This window comes from Colobus angolensis, unplaced genomic scaffold (assembly GCF_000951035.1).
Source record: "Colobus angolensis palliatus isolate OR3802 unplaced genomic scaffold, Cang.pa_1.0 Scaffold229, whole genome shotgun sequence".
NCBI lineage: Eukaryota > Metazoa > Chordata > Mammalia > Primates > Cercopithecidae > Colobus > Colobus angolensis.
The window spans coordinates 3,831,957-3,843,792 of record NW_012115477.1 but is presented as its reverse complement, the minus strand read 5'-3'; the positions used below and the strand labels follow the sequence as shown (position 1 = coordinate 3,843,792).

Below are 11,836 nucleotides of genomic sequence, written 5' to 3'. Positions count from 1 at the left end.
CCCGGGGACTGCTCCCATATCTGTTGTCATCACTCCTTAAAGGCGTATTTCAACATTGTGAACGTCATTCCTATTATGTGACAAGATGACAAATACTATCCAATGAACCACAACACATAAAAGGGAAAAATAACATTTTCTCACCTTAGGAGGGCTTGAAAGGTCCATCTAGCTGAAGACACCGGCTGATATTACTTTGCCAAGATGGTTCAACCTGGAGAGATGGGTTCAGAGAGCAGAATTTTAACAAAGAAGGAGGGTGAGATAAAATAAGGATTTAGCGAGAAGCCAGCCTAGGAAACACAAGATGAACTTTGATGAAATATTCTAAATCTGAATTCCTAAAGGAGGCTTTTCTCATTGCCCTTTTTAACATCCATATTGAAATAGGTGAACAGGTGAAAACGATTTCCAACAGTCAACGCAGAATCTCTCAAAATATGAAAAAGTGAAGGAATTCTCTAACAAACATAGGCCTCCAAACATCGTGTTTTCAGCTCCAACCCTGCCTGGGTATCACTTACAAACAGATTTTTTAATTGTTTCTTTGGGCTGAAACTAGATAAAAACTTATGTCTATATGATCTATAATCATTCTGTAAACCGGCTCCACTTGTGGCTTCAGGCTTACACAGCAGGTCTGCTGTCAGTCAGTCATGCAGGCCTGACTGAATCGTTTTTCACACCCTGATCAATCAGGTATCATCCTGGATGGCTATTTTCTCCTACTCTGGGTTAAGTTCAACAAGTGTCAGAGGAATTTAATGAACCATGTGGTGGCAACATCAGCTAAGTGAGTGATTCTTTGATGTTCCCTGTTCTTACAAGAGCAGGGGATAAAATTGAATGTTTACAGAACAAATTCTGGGGGACAGGGTGGTGAAATTGTAATCTGATAAAACGTGGGCATGATTAAAGAGTTGTTTTTGTTTTGTTTTGTTTTGTTTTGTTTCCTGAGAAGGAGTCTCTTTTTGTTACCCAGGCCGGAGTGCAGTGGCACTATCTCAGCTCACTGCAACCTCCCGCTCCCAGGTTCAAGCGATTCTCCTGCCTTCGCCTCCTGAGTGGCTGTGATGACACGTGCACACTACCACATCCTGCTAATCTTTGTATTTTTGGTAGTGACGGGGTTTCACCATGTTGGTCAAGCTGGTCTCAAACTCTTGCCTCAGTTGATCCACCTGCCTCAGCCTTCCAAACTGCTGGGATTACAGGCGTGAGCCACTGTGTCTGGTCAGGAGTTTTTATTTAATTTAAAAGGTACTACCTTAGTTCCAAGACATCCCCCACCTCTGAAGATCATTTACAGCGGGACAATATTCATATGTATAGAATGATTAGATCTTGGGTGCTTGGAGGGACAAGGGATTAACACCAAACTCTGGAAGCCCGATTTTGTGATTCCATGGATGCAGTTTACATAAGGGGTGAGAACAAGGGTTCACATGTCAGAGCACCAAGTTTTGCCTATATAATTGTAGAAAATTCATGTGTCTTCAGAGCTTCCTTTATATATAGATCTCACATTGTTGACTCTATATTACCTCTGTGATAAGTTAGTAAACCCCATTAAATGGTTTGGGATTTCAAGGCTAAAAATAAAAGGCTCAGAGAAGTACTAATTAAGTGCACAGACTCATGTTCATGCTGTCAGGTTCATATCCTGTATCCACCCATCATCTATTAATGATTTAGACCTTGGACAAAGTTACTTAACCTCTCTGAAGCTCAGTGTTTGCAGCAGTAAAAAGGGGATAATAACAGGTATGTCTCAGAGGAGTGATGTGAGGATTAATTGGACTGATGACTGCATAGGTCCTAGCACAGTGCCTGCCACATAGTGCTCACTCAATAAACAATAACCACTCTTTTAGGATGTGACACAAATAATCTTTGGGAAACAGGGCCTGCTGAGGAGATGCTATGTCTGTGTGAACTGAATAAAACCAACTTGCTTACAGGCCTGATTACCCAGTTTGCACATTTCCTTTTGCTTGCCTTTCCTTTAATTTTCTATCCATTCATTTCTGTCCATATCATTGCATAATTCTCAACACAACGTAGTGCAGGATAATTCTGCTAGAGAAAAGGCAAACACTGAGATAGGCTCCCCATGAAGATTAGCAGAGTGAACAAATAAAAGGAAACCCATCATCTGGTTCACTGTGGAATGGTTAGTAGGGGGGCTGGTGGAAGCAGACCATTGAAATATATTTTTATATTATGTGAGATACTCTCATGATTTTCTTGGCCATAATAAACATGGACCATCAAGGGGTGAAGTTAATCTTCTGGGCATCTTTTCACACAGGCATGGGTGTGCTTGTACCTAATCCCCCAGGCACACACACATATGTATTTGTGTGCTTGTCTACACACTTGTACATGCACACATGCAAAACATCCTTCTGATATTAGTGTCCTTTCATTTGCAATAAATTCTGTCTTCAATCCTGAATGACATGGCTGGCAAAAGGACACAGTTACTACATAAGTGTTTGAGACAATGACGGCAGCCCTTGGACTCAAACATTGATTTGCAAGTGTTCTGCCATCCTCTATAAAGAAAAGACTGTGTCCTCAGCATCAGTGACAGAGAAATCTTAAAAGGAGATGTTGGTTAAAAATGAGCATTTTAGAAAAAAAAAAAAAAAAAAACTTGCTATTCCTCTGTCACTGCCTGAGATAGCAAGATGTGGAGTCAATTTAGTGAGCTTCAATTGTAGCTGACTTTGGAAGAAATAATATACTCATGTCTCTTTGGATGCATATTGAAGAGGGAGCTATGTGAAGGGCTGCGATTTTGCCAATTGCAACCTGATCAGACTTCCAAACACAGACTATCACCTTAAAACAGGGAGAGAGAAATCCCTGTATCTTAGAGGACCAGTGATTTAAGGATTTCCCAATTCACTTCTAAAATGTATTTGGGAGGTTCTCTATTTTCATAATTTTCTTGTCAAGCTTGACACCAGGAAGAGGTGTGAAAAGGGCCAAGATTTATTGGCAGGCAAGGTCAGACACTTCCTTTACAGGGAGATTTTAGAGGCATTAGAAGGGCCTCTTATTGCCTAGATCCCATAAACACTACTTGATACCTAAAATGCCACCACAGAATCTACATTTAGAGTCATTTTCTTGGAAGTCACAAGTTTGGAAGGGAGGAAGTCCAGTCTCCAAGGTGAAGAGTGGCTGGGGAGGGAACAGTGCACACAAATATCTTCCTCAGGCATAGAAATGGCCAAAAGACAGATTTAAAAAACATGCTCCACACAACTGATCATCAGAGAGATGCAAATCAAAACCACAGTCACATACCATCTCAAAATGGTTACTATTAAAAAGTCAGAAAATAACAGATGCTGATGAAGACACAGAGAGAAGGGAATGCTTAAAAGACACCTACACTCATATGTTTATTGCAGTACTATTCACAAAAACATAGAATCAAAACCTAAGTGTCCATCAACAGTTGATTGGATAAAGAAAATGTGGCACATATACATATGGAATACTACACAGCCATAAAGATAATGAAATCCTGTCCTTTGCAGAAACATGGAGGGAACTGGAAGTAATTATCCTAAACAAAATGACTCAGAAACAGAAAATCAAATACCACATATTCTCACTTAAAAGTGGGAGCAAAATAATGGGTACACATGAACATGAAGATGGAAATAATAGACAGTAACGACTCCAAAAGAAGGAAAGGTGGGAAGGGGACAATGGGTGAAAATTATCTACTGAATACAGTGTTCACTATTTGGGTGATGGGTTCACGACAAGCCTAAGCCTCATCATTACACAGTATTTCCATATAATGAACCTGCACATGTACTCCCTGAATCTAAAATAAAATAAAGTAAGTGAAGCAAAAAAAAAAAGTCTTCCTTATCACAATTCTGCATAGAGCTGGCCTGCAGTGGTATTAACAGTGAGCAATCTTCAGAGAATGAAAGTGGAAGGCCACTGAGTGGGTGCAATTACAATGAGCATTAAATTGAAAAAGAGAAATGCAACTGAAGGTAAAGTTGATTGGCTCTATGTTATGGGAGAACTTTGAAGAAACATCCCACATGCAACCTCACTCCCTGACACTACCATATAATAATTTTCCTTCCTGGAGGAAGTGTATACAATAAACAGATAGTGAGTATCTCAAGGAGAGCATCCCAAGGGCTCCTCTATGAAAGGATTTATCTGGTTGCAATAAAAGAGAACGTGTAACATCATTAAACACCCTGATAAAAATCCCCCTTCTTCCTGAAATCACACAATTTTGCCTTTTATATTTATATAAAAGAATAGACAGACATTTACTCAACCATGTTTCAAGTGAGGCATAAGAACATTGTATATGGCTGTCACCACGGCCTTTATTTCTACCTTGAGGTGAACAAAAAGAGAGATGAGAAAATTGTTTCCTAGATTATCTAGTGTGACAGCAGGGACTTGGCTATAGGTCTTGAGCAAAATCCTTTGGGACTCAGAAACATGGTCCAGTGTCCTACATGAGCTTTGATGCCTGTGACTCTCCCATACAGCTGAAAAATCCCACTTCCTAGCAGAGAATAGGGAAAGGTTTCAGGAACACTGGCTTTGCAACTGATAAGGGATGAAGACAGAATAAAATTCTCGAACTGGTTTCAGTTTCTTTGCCTCATTATACCTGTCAGAAGGAAATGTTTTCTGTAAAGTTTTACTAAGTGGCATGGCTAATTGAGCCTAGAAACCCTATTTCCTAGGTGAGCCTGGAAAGCCACCATCTTCGGAGGCTTGGCCATGGTATCAGAGAATAGTTGGCAGGTAAAAAAAATTGCATATAGCCCTGCTCTGTCGCCTGCCACCACTGCCCGGGCCCCAATGGTTCATTGCACCGTGAAGACAGATTCAAGATGCCGGGAACTCGCGCCTCCAATCCCAGAGGCTATGTCCAGTAAAGGCTCAGTGGTTCTGGCCTACAGTGGCGGCCTGGACACCTCGTGCATCCTCCTGCGGCTGAAGGAACAAGGCTATGACGTCATTGCCTACCTGGCCAACACTGGCCAGAAGGAAGACTTCGAGGAAGCCAGGAAGAAGGCACTGAAGCTTGGGACCAAAAAGGTGTTCACTGAGGGTGTCAGCAGGGAGTTTGTGGAGGAGTTCATCTGGCCGGCCATCCAGTCCAGCGCACTGTATGAGAACCGCTACCTCCTGGGCACCTCTCTCACCAGGCCCTGCATTGCCCGCAAACAAGTGGAAATAGCCCAGCGGGAGGGGGCCAAGTATGTGTCTCACGGCGCCCCGAGAAAGGGGAACGATCAGGTCTGGTGTGAGCTCACCTGTTACTCACTGGCACCCCAGATAAAGGTCATTGCTCCCTGGAGGATGCCCGAATTCTACAAGCAGTTCAAGGGCTGCAGTGACCTGATGGAATACACAAAGCACCACGGGATTCCCATCCCGGTCACTCCCAAGAACCCGTGGAGCTTGGACGAGAACCTCATGCACATCAGCTACGAAGCTGGAATCCCAGAGGACCCCCAAGAACCAAGCGCCTCCAGGTCTCTACACGAAGACCCCGGACAAGCCAAAGCCCCCAACACCCCTGACATTCTCGAGATCGAGTTCAAAAAAGGGGTCCTTTGGAAGGTTACCAACGTCAAGGATGGCACCACCCACCAGATCTCCTTGGCGCTCTTCATGTACCTGAATGAAGTCGCGGGAAAGCATGGCGTGGGCTGTATTGACATCGTGGAGAACCGCTTTATTGGAATGAAGTCCCGAGGTATCTACGAGACCCCAGCAGGCACCATCCTTTACCACTCTCATTTAGACATCGAGGCCCTCACCATGGACTGGGAAGCGTGCCAAATCAAACAAGGCCTGGGCTTGAAATATGCTGAGCTGGTGTATACTGGTTTCTGGCGCAGCCCTGAGTGTGAATTTGTCTGCCACTCCATCTCCAAGTCCCAAGAGCGAGTGGAAGGGAAAGTACAGGTGTCCCTCTTCAAGGGCCAGGTGTACATGCTCGGCTGGGAGTCCCCACTGTCTCTCTACAACGAGCACCTGGTGAGCATGAACGTGCATGGTGATTATGAACTAATTGATGCCACCGGTTTCATCAACATCAATTCCCTCAGGCTGAAGGAATATCATCACCGCCAGAGCAAGGTTACTGCCAAATAGACCCCCTACAGTGAGGAGCTGGGGCCTCCTCAATTTGTGGCTCCCCCAAGTACAGGTGCTAATTGTTGTGATAATTTGTAATTGTGACTTGTTCTCCACCACAGGCAGTGTAGTGGGGCTGCCAGGCCCCAGCTTTGCTCCCCTGTGCAGCAACATGGATGAAGCTGGCAAACCTAGTCATCAAAGGGAAGGGTTGGGGGGCAGCTGCGGTGGGGAGCTATAAAATGACAATTAAAAGAAAAAAAATGCATATAAACTTAGGGATCGGGCACTCACTTTCTAACCATGAATATACCCCACTTGTAACTCTATTGAATAATACCAATGTAAGTTACCATGCACATATAAAGAAAAAAATGGTGGAAAAATTCCTTAGGAGTATGAGCAATAACAGCCAGTAGTACCTAAAAAAACAGCTAGTGTGTTACTATGGTTAAGCATTGGTTTGGGTGTGGTCACTGAACTCTATTGCTTTCCAAGTTCTTCCAGCTTGATCTAAGTGAGTGCACAGTTGCATGTCTACTGGACTTGAAGACGTTTCTCCAGAACTGACAAATTTGAAGAATTTTTAAAGTTTGTATTTCTAATTCATTCATCCATATGTTTATCCAATAAATATTTATTTAGAGCCTACTATGTGCCAGGCACTCTCCAAGTAAAGGGGATTCAGTGGTGGGGAAAAGCAATCCAAATAAATCAGCTTTATCTCTGCCCTCATAAAACTTATATTCTGGATATGACAATAGGCATTAACAAAAAAAACCCAATCATACTAATAAATGTAAAATTCCCTCCTGGCTTGGTGCTAAGGAGGAGAGGAGTATTGTGAGAGCATAAGAAGTGAGTGGTTGATATAGCCTGAAGTGTAAAGGATGGTTACTTCAAGGAAACAAAGACTCAGCTGAAATCTAAAGTGTAAGTTAGAATTATTTAGTTAAAGAGATGGAGAGGAAGAGAATGCAGGAAAAGGAGGCAGTATATGCAAATGCCTAATGGCAGGAAGGATCACAACACATTCGGGGGCCTGAGTGAGGCCTGGTGTGTGGAGAGTGAGTGAACATGGTGGGGATGTGGCTGGCAAAGGAGGTCTGGGCACACAGGATCTTGTAGGTCCTTTCAACTATATTATTTGCCCCAACATTAATGGGAAGCCTAGAAATACTAATGGCTTTTAAAACTGGTAATGCCATAATACAAGATATTTTTTTCTATTTTTTTAATGCTCCAGACTCCTTACCACCCTGAGTGTTTCTAGAAGGTAGGGTTAAATTCAGCACTGCCGCATGTGGCTCCTTGCGCTGTTCACTGCATTTTCACATCACACTCCATTGTGACCAAATGTGTTTTCAGGAGCTGTGGGGTGGGGCAGTCCCGGTTAGACATCCTCTGATCAGCAGACGGGGTTGTTTTCTCTAAATGGAGAATCAAAGGACATGCTTGAAATTGAAAGTTGTGTGAAAGGAATCTAAATTGGTTAAATGTCAGATACATCCATGATTAATGTCTCCTTTACATCTCATTGCTGATAAAGCTAACATTCCTCTATTTGTTGGATGTGTGTGTGTGTTTGTGTGTGTGCACATACCTAGGGGAAAAAATTCCAAGGCAAGGAGCCCGTGGATGTCTGTTGCCTTATTTTTCCTGGTACCGTGATAAGGTAAGGGAAACATCTGGCCTAGGAAAAATGCAAATTTCATGCCATGTGCTAGGCAAATCCCTACTAGTTTTTCTTTTTTTAAAGTATTACACAAGCAATTTATACTCAGAGTAATAAAATTAGGGAATTTGTACTACCAAAAAGAAGAAAATTGGGAACTCTTAATTCTATTAACATTTTGGTATATATACTGTCAGGTATTTTTTTTTCTTCCTCCATGTGTGTACCTTTAAGATTTCTAATTCAGTTATGTTATTGAATGATTGGCATGCTCATTTTTAATAGAAAAATTTGCATTTACAATGGAAATTAATCTGGAGGCAACTGGAGATGGGAAAGTCACAGCCTCCATTATGAGATGAGTGTTTTTCTGCAAAACCAAAGTTCCACAATAAGCAATTCTTTCTTCCAGTTTTCAACATAATCATTTTCTTTCAAGCTGTAATTTTAAATGACAATGAGGATAAATAAAACGCATGTCATGAGGAGAGTAAGTCAATGTCCTTAGACTTTTGGTAATCAAAAAGAATTCTCCCAAGTGGAAGTTTCTCACCTATGTCTCTGGAGGCTTAGAAAGTCCTGGCTAACATTGGCCCTTATGCAGAAAGCAATTTGAGGTGTGGTTATTTTACAAATCTATGTATACTGCATGTATTAGTTTCTTAGGGCTGTCATAATAAATGACCACAAACTGGGTGGGTTTCAACAGAAAATTCATTCTTTCACGGTTCAGGAGGCCAGAGGTCCAAAAGCAAGATGTCTTCAGGATGGATTCCTTCTGGACACTGTGAAGCGAGAACTGGTCCCATGCCTTTCTCTGAGTTTCTGGTGGTTGGTAGCAATCCTTGGTTTATAGTCTCTTGGTTTATAGCTGCATCACCTCACTCGCATCATTGCCTCCATTGTCACACGGCCATCTTTCCTGTGTGTGGTGTCCACTATGTCTCTGTGTACAATCTCCTTCCCTTTTTCTTATAAAGACACCAGTCATCAGGTTTAGGGCCTGCCCTAATCCACTATGACCTCATCTTCACTTGTTTACATCTGTAAAGACCCTATTTATAAATAAGGCCACATTCACAGGTGGCCGAATTCACACTGTGAATTCGGACTTGAATGTATCTTTTGTGGAAACACAATTCAACCTGCTACACTGCATATCTTATGATCCCATATATAATAATTTATATCATTCATAACTAGCATCATCATAGAAAAACAAAATTGCAAAGCAGTTTTATTTTCATTTATATTACATGGATCCTAGCTTCAATTCCCCAATCCACACCGGAAATTTTGAATAATATCCAGAATGAAACAAACAAAACAAGACAAATCCTTTCTTTTAGCACACTGTGGAAAGACCCTGGACCAACATCAAATTAAATCTAGGCAATAGAAGGGACAGATAACAGATTCATGAGTCCTAAGAATGTTGTCTTCATGTATTAAGGATGTATTAATGTATTAATTTAAGGATGAAAAACACAGATAAGAGTATCCTGTAGTGGATGAGCTTTTCATTTTTAGCATAGGAAATACTGCTGTGCACAAAACAACAAAGCAAAACAAATATGAGTTATTCTGTAATTTTAATAGAATTGGAATGGAGCTTATTTACAGAGTAGGATATGATAAGCTTCAGTTTTCCTTTAGGTAGGATGCTTTAAGAGAAAGTTTGGTTTTTTGAGACTTTGGGATATAGTATAATGGTGAACACAAATCCAATAAATTACAGTAAAATTTGTATTAATCTGTACGTAATTTTCCATATATAATTTTTTTTATAAAATTAAATTTTTGTATAAAATAAAATTCTGTGCATTGAATTACATTTGCCCACAGATTTACATTTTTTGAGATGAACTGCTGCATTATGATAACTGTCATTACGAAGGGATATCATGTAAGTAAAGGGAGGGAGGGTCTATGTTCTCTGAGTGGATCTGCTCCTGAATAGCTTTGCTTCTCCTGCCTCCATCTGAAATCCTGATACCCAGCCTAAACCGTAAGCCTGTTGTAGTAGACTTAATTCTCTTTGTTGTACTATTTCTACAAAACACCTAATCAGCAGTTTGAATCTAGACTCCTGGTGTAGAAAAGTGGGAGGAAAAATCACATATATGAATGGATGATCCAAGAAGTTCCTGGTGTCCACCTGGGACTTCCCTGTCGACCCGGGATGGCTGCGAGTGGCCTTAGCCAGGGTCCTCCCCAGTGTACTGCATCTTGTGGAGGCATTCATTCTCTGCAACACAGACTTTCAGAAGGATTCACTGCAGCTTACAAAATCCCTTCTCTAATTGATTTAAAAATGGTCAAAAAAGGCTTAGAATCTACATCCAGTGATTTTAACAATCATAAAATACTCCATTTACTGGGAGCAGTGTCACACCTGCAGTCCTGGCTACTAGGGAGGCTGAGGTGGGAGGATCACTTGGGCCTAGGAATTAAAGGCTGTAGTGCACTATGCCAGTCAGGGGTCGGCACTAAGCTCACCATTATGGTGACCTCCCCAGAGCAGGGGGCCACCAGGTTGCCTAAAGAGGGGTGAACTGGTCCAGTCTGGAAATGAAGCAGGTCAAAGCTCCCATGCTGATCAGTAGAGGGGTGGCACATGTGAATAACCACTGCACTCCAGCCTGGGCAACCTATTGAGGCCCTATCTCTTTAGAAAAGAAAAGAAAAGAAAAGAAAAGAAAAGAAAAGAAGAGAAGAGAAGAGAAGAGGAGAGGAGAGGAGAGGAGAGGAGAGGAGAGGAAAGGAAAGGAAAGGAAAGGAAAATAATTAAAAAAAAAAAAAAAAAGGAAAGAAAGAAAAAAATACTCCAGTTGGAGGGAAGCACTAGTAACAGTAGCAAAAGAAAATAGCTGGCAGATTCGACCACCATTATAATACAGTAAAATAACAAGTTTCTCCATGTTCTACTGTCATGAATTGCATATTAAAATGAATTAAAGTACCCAGCTGTAGCTTAAGAGTATACGTTGACTGATGTTTAAGGGTGGTCTGTGGCGTACACCTGAAGTCTATCTGGGGGCCTTACTGTGCCTTGTCTTAAACAGTGCTGTGTGAAAGAGTGGATGCAATGTTTAAACACAAACACTCTGGGTTCCTTTCCTTTCACTAAGGGGAAATGGAGAACTATTACATTCTATTGCTGGCAGTTGAGGTTTCCTGGTTGTCCTCCCCCCACCCCATAAACCATTAATAATTTTTTGTTAGATTGTATAATTTATAGTATCAGTTTTGAATGCATAATGTAATACTGTATACTGAAGGGTAGTTAGTCTTTCTTCAAATAGGTTACCGAAAATGAAATAAATACCTAGATTAAATTTCCATACTAGGGAGAGGAAAATGAAACAATTTGCTGACTTGCAAAAATATATAATAGACATTGTGGAGATAATATACATTCTAAAAAATTACCTCATTGTTTTAGTCATCTTGGATGGTTTCATTGTAAAGGCAATTCTTTAGAAAAAAAATTGCAGCAATTGTTGATCAAAAATAATTCTTTTTAAATAAAATGAGTTGGAAAATATTTTTAAAATATGTTATTATAGAATAATAATCTCTATCTAAATAGTAATAAAATGAGGCAAAATTAGTTTGGGAACTTATAATGTGATATAAAAAGGTGACCAGTTTATTTTAATGTCTTTCAATTTGTGAATGAATGTGTTATAGAAGCTTTAAAATATGATATTTTAAGCATGAGCTGAAAAAGTTTTGTTTTATCTTTATATTTGGTCCTATGCTTTGTTCTAAGAAAAAAATTACTAGACACTTACAGTTCTAAACACTTGTTTGTATTTCTAGAGTTTTACTTGTAGTTTTTGTGTGGTTGTAAAAAATATAATTCTTGTTTCATATTATGAGACATCTACTGAAATTACTACCTTTTACCATGCCACCAGTTGCTCCTTGCTGGTGTCTACTATAAATTAATAATATTATTTAGTCCTTTCCTTTTGCTATTATTATACTTTTCACAGATTCAAG

At 40.6% G+C, this 11,836-nt stretch overlaps 1 pseudogene across 1 annotated transcript; it reads left to right on the top strand.

Annotated features, from left to right (window-relative positions):
* The first annotated feature begins 4,835 nt into the window (after positions 1-4,835).
* On the top strand, positions 4,836-6,200 carry LOC105513325 (annotated as a pseudogene). The gene has a single exon (XR_001001995.1). The product of XR_001001995.1 is annotated as an argininosuccinate synthase pseudogene (transcript).
* Positions 6,201-11,836: the final 5,636 nt, after the last annotated feature.